This window comes from Saccopteryx bilineata, chromosome 1 (assembly GCF_036850765.1).
Source record: "Saccopteryx bilineata isolate mSacBil1 chromosome 1, mSacBil1_pri_phased_curated, whole genome shotgun sequence".
In the NCBI taxonomy this organism is placed as follows: Eukaryota; Metazoa; Chordata; class Mammalia; order Chiroptera; family Emballonuridae; genus Saccopteryx; species Saccopteryx bilineata.
The window spans coordinates 322,744,898-322,762,588 of record NC_089490.1 but is presented as its reverse complement, the minus strand read 5'-3'; positions in this window follow the sequence as shown (position 1 = coordinate 322,762,588).

The following is a 17,691-nucleotide window of genomic DNA, read 5'->3' as shown; positions in this document are numbered from 1 at the left end:
CATGTTTATGTTTATATGGTTTTAATTTTTATGTTCTTCATTAAAAAAAAAATCAAACCATTGCCTTAATTGACTTTAAAATATTTGCTTGGAAAGATAAAAGTTACCATCGCTTTATTTTTCAAGAACTCCACAAAAACTTACTTAAACTTAACAAAAAGAAAAAAAAGAACTGTTCAATATTGAATGGATGACATCAATCAACCCTTTATTTTCCAAGGCTCTAAGAAACCCTTACTTCAATATCCTCACCTTGCTATTTCTACTATTCCTCACTATTATATTATTATTTTTAACCAACGCAAAGCAAGACTACAGAAGAAAAATTGACTTACCTTAAATAAGAATCAGTCACCTGAGTATGCTAATTTTGCCTTCCATGGGCAGAGATACTACTAAGACTTTATCAAGTCCATATTTCCTCTTACCTGAAAGAATAGTCTTAATTTTACCTTACTGACAGGTTGGATTTCAGGCACTGGCACTCAACAATTTTTATAAAATTTTTCTGGCTTTAGTGGGGCATTTTTAATGTAGCTACAGTGGTAGTAATAAGCATGTCATAGTAATATGGGATTATGAACATGGCCCAACTATATCACATGATTCCAACCTTTATCTAAGTCTAGAATAGATGGTATTCTCTCTGATTTCCCCATACTCATTATCTTGGGTCTCTTTATACATCCTCTTATCAAGACCTCCAACACCATCTTGTTACTATCCCTTTACCTTCACTTGTCATTCCCCATAGTCTTTATTACTATCTCAAATATGTATGTATGTATGTATGTATGTATGTATGTATTTTCTGACTCTTGCCATCTGATGGTAAGCTCCAAAGTAATAGGAGCCTTTCTGTTTTATTTACTATCATAAATTCTAGTATATAGCATAGGGTCTAATGCAAAGGAAGAGTTTAATATGATGAATTTATATAAAAATGAATTGTGTGCTAAGTGGTAAATAAAATAATGGGCCTAACCAGGCTGTGGCCCGGTGGATAGTGTCTAACTGGGACGCAGAAGACTCAGGTTAGAAACCCTGAGGTTGCTGGCTTCAGCAGAGGTTTATCTGGTTTGAGCATGGGCTCACCAGGTTGCCGGCTTGAGCATGGGATCATAGTCATGACCCCATGGTTGCTGACTTGAACCCACAGGTCAATGGCTTGAAGCCCAAGGTCACTGGCCTGAGCAAGGGGTCACTCACTCTGCTGTAGCCCCGAACCCTTGTCAAGGCACATATGAGAAAGCATCAATGAACAACTAAAGTGCCACAATGAATACTTGATGCTTCTCATCTCTCTCCCTTCTGTCTGTCCCTATTTGTCCCTCTCTTTGTCTCTTTCTGTATCTGCCACACACACACACACACACACACACACACACACACACACACAAGAAAATAGGTACAATGTCCACAAATAATTATTACTATGGAATAGTGGTTGAATAGAGGGCGGTATAAAGAGGATGGTAGATTAGGGGAAATTTAAATTTGAAGAACCTAAAGGGTATTATGTTAAGTGGAATAAGTCAGAGAAAAACAAATATTATATGATTTAACTTATGTGTGGAATCTAAAGAACAATATAAACAAACAAAACAGAAATAGACTTAGATACAGAGAAGAGACTGATGATTGCCCCAGGGGAGGAGGATTAGGGGGCTGTGTGAAAAAGGTGAAGGGATAAAGAAATACAGATTGGTGGATACAAAGTTGTACAGCATAGAAAATATAAACAATAGTAATGTGATAGCTATGTATAGTGCCAGGTGGGTACCGGAAATATCAGGAGGAACATTTTGCAAAGCATATACTTTATAAAGTATATGTAAAATACACTATGATGTACACCTAAAACTAATACAAAATAATATTAAATGTAAATTGTAATTGAAAAATAAAATTAAAAAAACTTCTTGTCCTTAAAGTGTTTGTATCCAATAATGCTATTATTGTGGTATGTATATAGATCTATTATTTTTTATAATTGATTTCTTAAGATAAAAATAAAATGTCTTATTAAATGAGGAAAAATATAATATGACCTTCACTGTAATTAATGATCCTGTTTCTAATTAGTATACCACAGATATTGACACTTTTGATTGTCTTCCCAATTTTCAAAGAAATTATAAACCTCTTAGGCAATTTTAATTTTGTCTCTAATTAAAAATTAGAACATATTACAACAGGATTCTTCACAAATTATATTGTCTCTAAAAAAAGTGTAGATTTCTCCTATAATTAATGAACATATAAATGATTAACATGAATAAATTTGAAGCTGAGAAATAATATTATTGCATTTCTTGATATATCTAACATAAAGGGTTAAATATTTGAGAAAGAAAACACTTTATTTACATGTTATTACACTGTATTTCTATATTTCTTCTTATTCAATGTTGTAATCCTTGGTATGTATGAAAATTTTTTTATAGAAGTTAACTGTATAAGGGACAAATCAAAGATTATTCTATTTTACCAAAAGTAAAAATTTGAAATTACATTGGCAAGTTACTTTTGTTTTCAATTTTTTTGTGTTGAAATTAGGTGTTTAATGGAATGGGGAAATAAAAATAAGTATCTTCTAATTATAAATTTAATATAGATATTCAAAGATTTTAGATATAAAAATATCAAAACTTTTCTTTTCCAATTAATGAGATATACTACATAAAATGTAAAAATATTAACAATTTAATATGCACCTTTGTTAAAAATGTCTCTGTGGAGCAGAAATAGAAAATATAAGCAGCACAGGCAGAAGCCCTACAGAATTGCTTGTGGGAAGCTGAGGGTAGCAAAGGATCCCACTCCTTATAGGAGTTTGGGGTCAAATTCAATCTCCATATTGTAAGAGATTAGGACTGTACTGCATATGCAATTTAGAAGCCTAGGAAGGCAGAACATGAAATCGTGTTAGAATATTTCACCTGCTTGCCTCAGTCTGTAGCTAAAGATAAAACCTGCCTCTGACCAAGGGCAGAAGCAAGGCCATGCATAGGTGATTGGGCTATGAATTGTTCTGAATGTGGTTAAAGGATAACATATATTTGTTAATTGAGAAATCAAAACTGATTCATTAATATAAACCTGATTTAATACCATATAGCCTATTAATCTTTATAACATATATCATACATGAGGAAAATATCTGTAAATTAGAAGCTCATAAACTAGAACTACAAGGTACATGAAAAAACTAATAAAAATAAAAAGAATCATTAATTAAAATAAGAAATAGGATCAATATAACAATTTGAAAACATTTTAGAGAACTGTATTTAAATTTTAAAGAGATAAAGAAGAAATTAGCATTCGTAGTGCAAAAAGTGAAGCTTATAAAATAAAACTTGTTGGTTATAAAGTCTAAAAATGACCTAAACAACAACCAATAAATAGTACAACGAACATATATTCTGAATAGTTCACTATGGTATCCTACAGAGTGATGAGTTATTATGCAATGCCTGAAATGTAGAAAAGGAAACTTCTTTGGGTCCTGATAATATTGTGTTTTTTGATTTAGGTACAGATTATATGCATTTTTATTTTGGGCAAATTCAACAATATAGTACTTATTAACCTAATAAGTGCACATTTCTAGAATTATATAGTCATAGTTTTAAAAATATTTTTGACATGTATTTAATATTTAGAATTATAGTAACATACAAGGAAGACAAAATGTAGTCAGTGAAATTATAAAGGCAAAAGAGATTTATCAATAGTTGAAAGATGTGAGACAGCTAAACGGGAAATTAGCAGATTAGCAATAGATGCTCACACAGTCCTTGCTGTGTGCTAGGCAATGTTCTAAGACTATTACAAGCTAACTCTAATTATTACAACAAACTTTTATTATCTCCTTTTTGCAAATAAAGAGATTAAGAGATATAATATGTCCAAAACACTTAGTAATTTTTAACTGAGAGTTAAAGCATAAATTCCTAGGTATTCTGATACTGGACTTTATGTTCTTAATAACAAATCTGTATTTACTGTTCTACATTTAGAAGACTATAACTAGGAAATTCACCAAAAACATAGCAAGAAGCATTATCCACTGATCTAGGTATGTGGGATGAATTAGTGATGACCAAACAAAAACAACAAATAAAACCCCACAATGTCTCTGTCCTCATGCAGCTCATGTAATTTGATAGAAAATATGAAAATATGTAAAAAGACACAAATTAAATTATCTCCACTGGGAGAGAATTCAAAACTCATATACTTCTAAGTAGTCTGATAGTATTTTTAAAGACGAGAACGAAAAGAACACTGCAAAGGGAGGTAAAATGCAAAATTTCTAGAACTTTAGAATACTTTAAATTTATAAGTGTTCATACAATTACTGATAATTTGTTAGTGACAAAACCAGTGAAACTTTTAGATCTTCATTATCATTTTATACTTTTCTCCCTAACCTATATGCAATTATTTGATAGACTTACTATGTAACTTTTATTTTGGAGATAATTGTGAGTGATATTATTTTCTAAAATATATCTATTTGTTTATTTATAATGAATGGGGATTACTAAATATTACATATTTTTTCTATCAAGCCATTTTATTAAACTCTTACCAATTATAATGTACTAGTAATTGGTCCATAGATTCACTTGTATTTAACTGTCAAAATTCTCAAAGAACAATTCTGTTATTTCCTCATTTCTTCTTTTGCCTATTGCATTGGTAAGTAAAAGATAAGTTTATTATACATTTTGGCTACCCCAGATCTTTGAAGAGTTCTAAATTTTTTTTATGAATTTTTGACATTATTTTTCCTCACCAAGGTACATATAAAGAATTCACTTTTCTAGGACAAGTTACATAACTCAGGAAAATAAATTAAGCTCTTTAAATTTTATATACCTTCTAAAATATATAAATATATTGAACCATAATTTATATATAATCACTTGCATTGATTTAAATATAGAGGTCAATAAGTCTAGAAGAATGTTTAAAACTATGTAGTCACTACACCAATCAAAATAATTTATATCACCAAAAAAAAAGTTCCTTTGTAATAAATTGACCAAACTTCCACTTCAGGCATACAGTTATATGATTAATATTTAATATAGATTAATTGTGCTTGTACTAGAACTTCATATACATAAAATTACACAGTGTCTTCTAATTTGTGTTTGGTTTGGTTTCTTTCACACACATAATATTTCAGAGATTTAACTTTGATGTTGCAGGTATTTGTAGTACACTTCATTGTTGAACAATATCCCTATATGGATATATTACAGTCTGTTAATCCATACATTGTTTTTTGAACACTTGAGTTGTTTCTAGTGTTTGGCTATTATTAGTGAAGTTTTATGAACACTTTTGTACAAGTTTTGTTTTTGATATTTTAAAAAAATTTATCTTGAAAGTTGAATTTATCTAGAGTATGGTCATATGTTCAGTATATACTTAACTATATAAGAAACTGCCAACGTGTTTTACAGAGTAATTATACAACTTGGCACTCACACTGTCAATCTGTGAATTTCAGTAACTCAGCCTCTTAGTCAAAATGTAATATTGTCTGTCTCTTAACATTTAGCCATTCTAGCTAAAATACAGTGAAATTTAATTTTTTTTTTTTTACTTTTTATTTTTCAGATGACTAAATTTTTCAGATTGTCCTTTCTTTTTATCCTTCAATAAGGATAAAAAGATGAGTTGTCTTTCACCTATTGTAACTGTATTTATATTCTAGTTTTATTTAACTTTGTTCTATTGGGAAACATATTTAGAAGTTTGACTCAAATATACTTAAATATATAAATCACTGCCTACCTCAGGTTTCTAGAGTCTAGATAAAGTTGTCTTTTAGGATATTTATTTATAATGGGTTATGGCAGTATTAAAAGAAATAATGGTAGGTAGTGTCCTGGGATTGAAGACAAGCGTGAGTCCTGATAGGGAAGGAGCACCCCAAGTAATGAACAGGACTAACAGTAATTTTGTACACAATGTTGTGAAACAAAAGAACATAAATAAACCTTTAAAAGAACAATCACCAAAGAATATATTACAACCAAAGTAATAATAGTTCTAGTAACATCAGACTTCTCAAACTCAATAGTGTCCATACAACTGTTAAGTAGTATCTTCAATGTGTTGAGGGTAAACAACTGTCAAAGTAGAATTGCATATCCTGTTGATAGCTTGTTCTGGAGTGAGGATAAAATGACGTGTTCAAACTAGGAAAATAGTATTAATCATGGATCATTATTGAGATTTAAAAACAAAACAAAACAACATACAAATGTACTGCAGTAAGAAAGAAATTAAATCCAGAAGAAAAAAGTGGGTAGTAATAAGTGAGGGTAAACAGAGTAATTGCTAAACATATTGCTAACTCAATATAATGTTTATCTGTCATTACTATTGATAACAATTTAATTATTATTTTCAGTGATTACACTGTGCTAAGTAAATACAAGTTCAAACAAAAACAAAAAATGACTGATTTCTATTTACTGCTACTTCCAATTTCTTCCTGCATTTACTTTGCATGGTATAAAGGAAAATCTTACATGTAAGGTAAACAACTTTGTTTTCTTCTTTTTTTTTTTTTTTGTATTTTTCTGAAGCTGGACACGGGGAGGCAGTGAGACAGACTCCCGCATGCGCCAGGGATTCCCCCCCCCCGCACGCCCACCAGGGGGCGATGCTCTGCCCATCCCGGGCGTAGCTCTGTCGCGACCAGAGCCACTCCAGCACCTGGGGCAGAGGCCAAGGAGCCACCCCCAGCGCCTGGGCCATCCTTTGCTCCAATGGAGCTTTGGCTGCGGGAGGGGAAGAGAGAGACAGAGAGGAAGGAGAGGGGGAGGGGTGGAGAAGCAGATGGGCACTTCTCCTGTGTGCCCTGGCCGGGAATCGAACCCAGGACTCTGTACGCCAGGCCAATGCTCTACCCCTGAGCCAACCGGCCAGGACCTGTTTTGTTCTTTTAAAAGGGTGTCGGGGAGTGACGTCACGGAAATGGCGCCGTGAGAAGCGCGTCCGACAGCTCTCTCCTAAATCACAACAAATTTATCAACTAGAAACAGAAAAATTTATCCTCGGAGCATTCCGGAGTTCCACACAAACTGAAAGCGAAAGGACTGTTATCACTTGAATCTGAGAGACGAGGGTGTGGAGGAAGCTACCGCAGGGATGTTCATTCAAGCCGCGAGGGAGTGCGCCTGTGGTGAGTCAGCCCATATACTTGGGAACCGCGAGCCGCCGCGAGCGGCCGAAGCGAGCCACCACCGCGAGCCGCCACGAGCCCCAGCAAGCCACCGCTACGAGCGGCCGCCACGAACCGCCACTGCGAGCGGCCGCGCCACGAGCCGCCGCGCGCGCCCGGTCCGGTTGAGCACCGCTGACGATCCCAGCGGCCCGCACACTGCGAGTGGGGGTCGCCGGAGCACCCCATTCGCGCGCATGCCTTGGGCATTCCACGCGCCCAGGGCACCCTGCTGGCCCGCACACCCAGGGGGCTCCATTATTCTGCGCCTGGTGCGGTCCAGCCGCCAGCGACGGGGCGAGCGGGAGAGGCTTGGGAGATTCTCTCCGTGGGCGGGGCACCTCACCCAGCCATTCAAGCTAACAATCAAGAGTTGGGGGAGGGGCGCACGCAGGCAGCCTAAAATACCTTCGGAAGCACAGATGCGACCCAATCACTGAAATTAGCTTAACCCATAAAATCTGCGCACCCTCGGTTCTAATTGATAAGATCTCTCTCAGTTCAGCGATCCAAGACAAGAGGCGTGATATTTTTTAGTGCCTCTCGCTAAAGGGGCGGGGGCAACTTCTGATTGATAGAGCCTCCATATTCAGGGATAAACACTAACAAGAAGGACTTGGCAGATATTAAGGTCTATACTACACTAGTCGTAAGCAGAGACTAGTGCCTCTTCTTCCCTGCAAAAACAGGCTACAAAGTGTGGAAAGCCTGGGTTGAGAGGTCCAACTAAATGATAGGCGCTGAACAGTCACCTTGACAACAATTGACTCCCACCCCCGCCTGATTACACTGGAGGCCCTGACTCTCAGAGCCTTTCCCAAAGCCTTGCACTGAGTGGGGATAGAGTGGGGATTTCCCAGCTCTTTGAGCCTCTTACTCCCCAGGCAGAAGCAGTTGCAGCCTTATAGCTGGATCACCAGGCTGCTAATTCAGAAAGGGGGGACTAGGAGAGAGAATCCAGGAAAGCAAACTCTCTCATCGTTGGACCCTGCAAACGCCAACAAGCCTTTACTTCCAGCAAGACTAAAGCCAATTATATGATATTGCCATAGAATCCCATCAACTGCAAATCCCTACCTAAGAGTGACACAGGGGCAGAGCCTGGGGTACAGAGTCACCGACTAGGAAGAGGGAGAGAAAAGAAAAAGGAAGAAGTTAACCTCTCAAAATCAAGAAAAACCCACAGACTTTACAACTTGATCCACTAATTTTTTTTTTTGTTGTTGTTGTTTGTTTCTTCTATCTTTTTGCCTTTATTTCCTCCACCTCGGTCCTTCTATTCTCTGCCCATCTTATGCTTCCCCTTTCTTGAACTACACTACCCATGAGTGTTGCATTTTATTTTTCTTCTTCATCCTCATCCTCCTTTAAGGTTATACTCCAAAACACTTAACTCTCACTCTCTCCTCTTTTGTTTTTTTTTTTTTTGTCTTGCTTTATTTTGTTTTTTTCTCCTCCTATTTTATTTCTTCCTTCGTTTTTCTCTTTTTCTTATTTGTTCCTTTCTATTCGTTTTTTCTTTTCTCATTTTACTTTCCTCCCATATAATCCTCAATCACAAACAAATTAGTTAATTTGGGACTCAAGGCTTTTTTTTTTTGGCTTTATTTCTCTTTTTTGCTTTTGTTTTTATTTTTATTTTTTCTCCTGTTTGTTTATTTTTGTGGCATTTTGGGTCCTCCCAACCCAAGGTCTCTATTGTATTTAGTCTTCGCTCCACTTAATACAACAGATTTTTACTTATTATTTTTATTTTTTCTTTTTATTATTCTTTTTTGGTCCTTTTTTCTGATTCCCTCTTATCCCTCTCATTATATCTCTTAGTTGACCATCACTTACAAGCAAATCATCTTATGCTTGTCTAAGATTTTCTTCCTTTTTTTTTTTTTGCATTTAGTAGGTCCCTATTCCCTTTTTTTTGCCCCTTGAACTCTTCACCCCAAATCGGGCCCTCCATTATAGGCACGATATTTCCCTGAGGAGGGGAGAGGAGGGAAAGAGAAGAGAGAAAAAAAGGGGGAAATAATAAATTATTACTGTTTTTTTTTGTGGGGTGTTTTACCCTTTTTTTTTTCTTTTTACTCTTTATTAATTCTAATTAGTGCTATCAATAAGACCACCCTCAGATGCCGATAAGAAAGAGGAAATCGAATATTATGGATACAAAAGAAAGAGAGGTAACACAAATAGATGTGGAAAAATCTATGGAGAAAAGACTTAACATATTGGAAGCCTTGGAGCTAAATGACAGAGAATTTAAAATAGAAATCTTAAAAATACTCAGAGATATACAAGAAAACACAGAAAGGCAATATAGGGAAATCAGAAAACAACTCAATGAACACAAAGAATATATTACCAAGGAAATTGAAACTATAAAAACAAATCAAACAGAGATGAAAAACTCAATTCACGAGCTGAAAAACGAGGTAACAAGCTTAGCTAACAGAACAGCCCAGATTGAAGATAGGATTAGTGAAATAGAAGACAAACAACTTGAGGCACAACAGAGAGAAGAAGAAAGAGACTCAAAAATAATAAAAAATGAGAAAGCCCTACAGGAATTGTCTGACTCCATCAGAAAGAATAACATAAGAATAATAGGTATATCAGAGGGAGAAGAGAAAGAAAATGGAATGGAGAATATACTCAAACAAATAATAGATGAGAACTTCCCAAGCCTGTGGAAGGAACTAAAGCCTCAAATTCAAGAAGCAAACAGAACACCAAGTTTTCTTAACCCCAACAAACCCACTCCAAGGCACATCATAATAAAGATGACACAAACCAATGACAAAGAAAAAATTCTCAAGGCAGCCAGGGAAAAGAAGAGTACAACATATAAAGGAAGGCCTATTAGATTATCATCAGATTTCTCAGCAGAAACTCTACAACCTAGAAGAGAGTGGACCCCAATATTTAAAGCCCTGAAAGAGAGGAACTTTCAGCCAAGAATACTATACCCATCAAAGCTATCCTTCAAGTATGAAGGAGATATAAAAACATTCACAAATACAGAAAAGATGAGAGAATTTATCAACAGAAAGCCCCCACTCCAGGAAATACTAAGGGGGGTTTTCCAACCAGATTCAAAGAACAAAAGAAAACACCACCACAAGTAACAGCCCCACCAAGAACACAATAAAACCAAACTTAAACTGTGACAACAAAGGAAAAAAAGGGGGGAGAGGATGGAGATTAACAGTAGCAAAGGATGATGAAGTGCAGAAATACTTATAAGATAGGGTACTACAATGAATATGGTAGGTACCCTTTTCATTACTTAATGGTAACCACCCTTGAAAAAACCACCACAAAAACACTTGACTTAAAAAAGGTAGCAACAGAGGAAAGAAGTATGGAACACAAACAAACAAAAACAAATGATAGAAAAACAAAAGAGAAGAATCAAACTAGATACAAAACTAACAGAAAGCAATTTATAAAATGGCAGTAGGGAACCCACAAGTGTCAATAATTACACTAAATGTAAATGGATTAAACTTACCAATAAAAAGACACAGAGTAGCAGAATGGATTAAAAAAGAAAATCCAACTATATGCTGCCTACAAGAAACACATCTAAGCAACAAGGATAAAAACAAATTCAAAGTGAAAGGCTGGAAAACAATACCCCAAGCAAACAACACCCAAAAAAAAGCAGGTGTAGCAATACTCATATCTAATAATGCTGACTACAAGACAGAAAAAGTACTCAGAGACAAAAATGGTCATTTCATAATGATTAAGGGGAAGTTGAATCAAGAAGACATAACAATCCTTAATATATATGCACCAAACCAAGGAGCACCAAAATATATAAGACAGCTACTTATTGACCTTAAACCAAAAACTAACAAAAATACAATCATACTTGGAGACCTCAATACACTGCTGATGGCTCTAGATCGGTCATCCAAACAGAGAATCAATAAAGATATAGTGGCCTTAAATGAAATACTAGAACACCTGGATATGATAGACATCTACAGGACACTTCATCCCAAAGTGACAGAGTATACATTTTTCTCTAGTGTACATGGAACATTCTCAAGAATTGACCATATGTTGGGCCACAAAGACAATATCAGCAAATTTAGAAAAATTGAAATTGTACCAAGCATATTTTCTGATCATAAAGCCTTGAAAGTAGAATTCAACTGCAAAAAAGAGGGGGAAAAACCCACAAAAATGTGGAAACTAAACAACATACTTCTAAAAAATGAATGGGTCAAAGAAGAAATAAGCGCAGAAATCAAAAGATATATACAGACAAATGAAAATGAAAATACGACATATCAGAATCTCTGGGATGCAGCAAAAGCAGTAATAAGAGGAAAGTTCATATCACTTCAGGCCTATATGAACAAACAAGAGAGAGCCGAAGTAAACCACTTAACTTCACACCTTAAGGAACTAGAAAAAGAAGAACAAAGACAACCCAAAACCAGCCGAAGAAAGGAGATAATAAAAATCAGAGCAGAAATAAATGAAATAGAGAACAGAAAAACTATAGAAAAAATCAATAAAACAAGGAGCTGGTTCTTTGAAAAGATCAACAAAATTGACAAACCCTTGGCAAGACTCACCCAGGAAAAAAGACACAGGACTCAAATAAATAAAATCCAAAATGAAAGAGGAGAGATCACCACAGACATCATAGAAATACAAAGAATTATTGTAGAATACTATGAAAAATTATATGCCACCAAATACAACAATCTAGAAGAAATGGATAAATTCCTAGAACAATACAACCTTCCTAGACTGAGTCATGAAGAAGCAGAAAGCCTAAACAGACCAATCAGCAGGGAGGAAATAGAAAAAACTATTAAAAACCTCCCCCAAAATAAAAGTCCAGGCCCAGACGGTTATACTAGTGAATTCTATCAAACATTCAAAGAAGACTTGGTTCCTATTCTACTCAAAGTCTTCCAAAAAATTGAACAAGAAGCAATACTTCCAAACACATTTTATGAGGCCAACATAACCCTCATACCAAAACCTGGCAAGGATGGCACAAAGAAAGAAAACTACAGACCAATATCTCTAATGAATACAGATGCTAAAACACTAAACAAAATACTGGCAAACCGAATAAAACAACATATTAAAAAAATAATACATCATGATCAAGTGGGATTCATCCCAGAATCTCAAGGATGGTTCAACATATGCAAAACGGTTAACGTAATGCACCATATCAACAAAACAAAGAACAAAAACCACATGATCTTATCAATAGATGCAGAAAAGGCTTTTGATAAAATACAACACAATTTTATGTTTAAGACTCTCAACAAAATGGGTATAGAAGGAAAATATCTCAACATGATAAAGGCCATATATGATAAACCATCAGCCAACATCCTATTAAACGGCATAAAACTGAGGACTTTCTACCTTCAATCAGGAACAAGACAGGGTTGTCCACTCTCTCCACTCTTATTCAACGTGGTGCTAGAAGTTCTGGCCAGAGCAATCAGACAAGACAAAGAAATAAAAGGCATCCATATCGGAAAAGAAGAAGTAAAGCTATCACTTTTTGCTGATGATATGATCCTATACATCAAAAATCCAAAGGACTCCACAAAAAGATTATTAGAAACAATAAACCAATACAGTAAGGTCGCAGGATACAAAATTAACATACAAAAGTCCATAGCCTTTCTATATGCCAACAATGAAATATTAGAAAACGAACTCAAAAAAATAATTTCCTTCACGATTGCAACAAAAAAAATAAAATACCTAGGAATAAACATAACAAAGAACGTAAAGGACCTATATAATGAAAATTACAAAGCATTGTTAAAGGAAATCGAAAAAGATACAATGAGATGGAAAAATATTCCTTGTTCTTGGATAGGAAGAATAAATATAATCAAAATGGCCATATTACCCAAAGCAATATACAAATTTAATGCAATTCCCATCAAAATCCCTATGATATTTTTTAAAGAAATGGAACAAAAAATCATCAGATTTATATGGAACTATAAAAAACCCCGAATAGCCAAAACAATCCTAAGGAAAAAGAATGAAGCTGGGGGCATTACAATACCTGACTTTAAACTATATTATAGGGCTACGCTAATCAAAACAGCATGGTATTGGCAGAAAAATAGACACTCAGACCAATGGAACAGAATAGAAAGCCCAGAAATAAAACCACATATATATGGTCAAATAATCTTTGATAAAGGGGCCAACAACACACAATGGAGAAAAGAAAGCCTCTTCAACAAATGGTGTTGGGAAAACTGGAAAGCCACATGCAAAAGAATGAAACTCGACTACAGCCTGTCCCCGTGTACTAAAATTAATTCAAAATGGATCAAAGACCTAAATATAAGACCTGAAACAATAAAGTACATAGAAGAAGACATAGGTACTAAACTCATGGACCTGGGTTTTAAAGAACATTTTATGAACTTGACTCCAATGGCAAGAGAAGTGAAGGCAAAGATAAATGAATGGGACTACATCAGAATTAAAAGTTTTTGCTCAGCAAGAGAAACTGATATCAAAATAAACAGACAGCCAACTATATGGGAACTGATATTTTCAAACGACAGCTCAGATAAGGGCCTAATATCCAAAATTTACAAAGAACTCATAAAACTCAACAACAAACAAACAAACAATCCCATAAAAAAATGGGAAGAGGACATGAACAGACACTTCTCCCAGGAAGAGATACAAATGGCCAACAGATATATGAAAAGATGCTCAGCTTCATTAGTTATTAGAGAAATGCAAATCAAAACTACAATGAGATACCACCTCACTCCTGTTAGATTAGCTATTATCAACAAGATGGGTAATAGCAAATGTTGGAGAGGCTGTGGAGCAAAAGGAACCCTCATTCACTGTTGGTGGGACTGTAAAGTAGTACAACCATTATGGAGGAAAGTATGGTGGTTCCTCAAAAAACTGCAAATAGAACTACCTTATGACCCAGCAATCCCTCTACTGGGTATATACCCCCAAACCTCAGAAACATTGATACGTGAAGACACATGTAGCCCCATGTTCATTGCAGCACTGTTCACAGTGGCCAAGACATGGAAACAACCAAAAAGCCCTTCAATAGAAGACTGGATAAAGAAGATGTGGCACATATACACTATGGAATACTACTCAGCCATAAGAAATGATGACATCAGATCATTTACAGCAAAATGGTGGGATCTTGATAACATTATAAGGAGTGAAATAAGCAAATCAGAAAAAAACAAGAACTACATGATTCCATACATTGGTGGAACATAAAAATGAGACTAAGAGACATGGACAAGAGTGTAGTGGTTACCAAGGGTGGGGGGGGAGGGAGGACATGGGAGGGAGTGTGGGAGAGCGTTAGGGGGAGGGGAAGGGGCACAGAGAACTAGATAGAGGGTGACGGAGGACAATCTGACTTTGGGCGAGGGGTTTGCAACATAATTTGATGACAAAATAACCTAGACATGTTTTCTTTGAATATATGTACCCTGATTTATTAATGTCATCCCATTACCATTAATAAAAATTTATTAAAAAAAAAAAAGGGTGTCGGTTGTATGCTTAGAGCATACATTGGAGCGATGTGATTATTACAGTTTTCTGAAACTTTAAGATAAATGTAGGATGTGTTTAGTAACTTGGATAAAAAAGAATTAAGATCATAGTTCTAATTTACAATTAAATAAAATAGTCCAGAAAGGTAAGAAGGCTGTGGTGTATTCAGAATAATAGAAAAAGTAACCAAATTTGATATTTTTTTTTACTGATACAGGTATGTGTGAGGGTCAAGGAGTTGAGAAACCTGATAAATTATAGCTTAGAATAGTATATGCAGCAGATACTCATTCTGACTACACCTCAGCGGTTGGGTGAAGAAATTAATATCAATATTTGAAATGTGATTAATATCAATAATTTTTGAAATGGAATTGCAGATTTATGATAGGAGCTTAGCCAAATATCTTGAAATGGAAAAATTCTTTTTCTCTAGAACTATTAAACTACCACGTAGACAGTATGAGCCTTCCCTCTATGTCTTTTACTGTGCATTGATCTTGTCCTTGAGAAATAAACTTTATAAAATGAAAACTCAACACATTTCTATGTGATTTATGGATAGCTTTACAGAGTATATGTGGCTTGTTTTGCTGACACAGTTACCTATCTACCAGATATTTAACTTAACTCTCCTCTGATACCCTGTGTCAAAAGAGGTCCCAAAGAAACTGTCCAATGTTAGCATCTAAAGTCTCTAATAAAATGGTCAAACACAGATACAGAGATTTAACTCCCTGAAAGTTTTACAGTTTAAGTACTAAGGTACTCAATAAAAGGAAAATTTTATATATAAACTTGTTTGTCAATTCACTAATCTATAATGTATTTTGTATGTTTGGTGTCTAAACTCTGTCTCATAGAATTACCTACATTATTATTATAATTTACCAATAGCGTAGCATAGACAGGGAGGGGCAAGGGGGTCTATCATGCTCCAGGTGCCACTCGCAGAGGGGTGCCAAATGGTCTGCAAGACAAACAAGAAAAGCGTAGTAGAAGGGGAGGGGGCGCCAGTTATGTTCACTACGCCACGGACTTTTACTTCCATTATATGTGATTTCTTAGTGCATTTTAATCTATATTAGAAAGTTCCTTCTATTTTGTTAGAGATTTTGTTAAAAAAAAAAAAAAAAGAAGTGTTTGGCTGGGGGTAGAGTTTTGGCTGGGGCATTTGAAAGGAACTTAAATTAGTCAACCCATTTTCCCCAGCTTGGGTAAATGTAAATGAAATGACAAGAAAACAAAACAAAACATACTGATAGTTACTCCAATATAAAAGTATATCATAAATATTTAATTCCAAAATAGCTGAAATTTTATTTGGCATCACTAACATTTTCCAGAGTAAGACCTGTTTTGTTTTATATTGGCATTAAATGAAAATATGTCTTCCCCTTAGTTTCTGTCTGCCAATCTTTCTTATTTAATTAAAAGTGATTTAATGTCAGATTCTTGCATGTTTGTTGTCAGCAAAACAAATAATGCATGTACCATGGGGAATAGCATGAATCCGTGGGTTAAGGTGAGTGTTTCTATAGTATCAGGCAGTGTTTGCAGGAAAATATTGCCACCTGCTATTACTATATAATTAGTTGTGATTGCAAACATGTGCAGGCATAATCATTTCTCTTTGCCAAAAGTTTAATATTATTTTGGCACTTTATAAAAAATGTGGTGGATGATCAAACAACTTCATTAAATAAGGAAAAGCAATTTGGAATGCACACATAGTTATTGTGAAGAAGTCTAGACTTCATAATATGTTAGTAAAAAGTACTTTCATTAACAAGATGATATAAGAGATTCTAATATAACTAGGTTCTTACACTTAAGGCTCAGGAAAAACTGGCAAATTAAACACAAATAGAAATTTTTCTTTACTAAATGCCATAGCTATTTATGTGAGTGTTTCTATTTTAAGCACATATGCTTCAAAGATGACTGAATCTTAAACAGACAAAAACTAAACAATATTAGAGCTTCACAACATAATTGTAACTTCAGAAATGAAGTGAATATCTGTGAGTTTTCTTTTTGTCTGTATGTTTCCCATATTTAATATTGAAGTGGCATTATGACAACTGAAAAATTATCCTACTGCACCACTATATTTTCATTCCATCCCACCTTCAAACCTTACATAAGCACTCTCAGAGGAGTCCAATTTTTAACTATTCTGAAATGGCAACATTTCAAAAATCCTAGAGCTTTGTCGTTCTGGGCTAGATATTATCCTCTAAATAATAGGATTGCAGTGAGCTGGAACAATCTCCTGCAGTGGATGTTTTAGCAAATAGACTATTCCCTGAAGCACAGTTGGAAATGCATCTAGCTGTCAGGGAAATCCACAGAGATTATATCTAAGGTTTTGTATGGTCTAAGTGTCTATCGACATTGTCTATGCCCAGGGAGACAGAAAGATATTATTCTTGGTATCTCCTGGTTATTAACTGAACCTCCTCACTATAGTTAGAAAAACAAATTCAGTAACGAGTTTTTTAGATACAACTTTAGCCCTAGCCGGATGGTTCAGTTGGTTAGAACATTGTCCCCAAAGCACAGAGGTTGTAGGTTCAATCCCCATCAGGGCACATACAGGAACAGATTGATGTTCTGGTCTTTCTCTTTTTCTCTCCAATCCTCTCTCACTAAAATCAATAAATAAAAAAAATTTAAATCTCCATAGATACAAGTTTCGTGTGCTACCTAAATGTGCTTTTTAATTGATTTCTTCCTAGCTTCAGTGAAATGGGTTTAGAGATCAGTATGCTAATAGGTTTCCTCTGGATATGAATTTCCTGAGATTAAAGATGTTAAACCACAGAACAGATAACCACTTAAAAAGATCTTATAGCTGAGCTGCAAGCATTTGA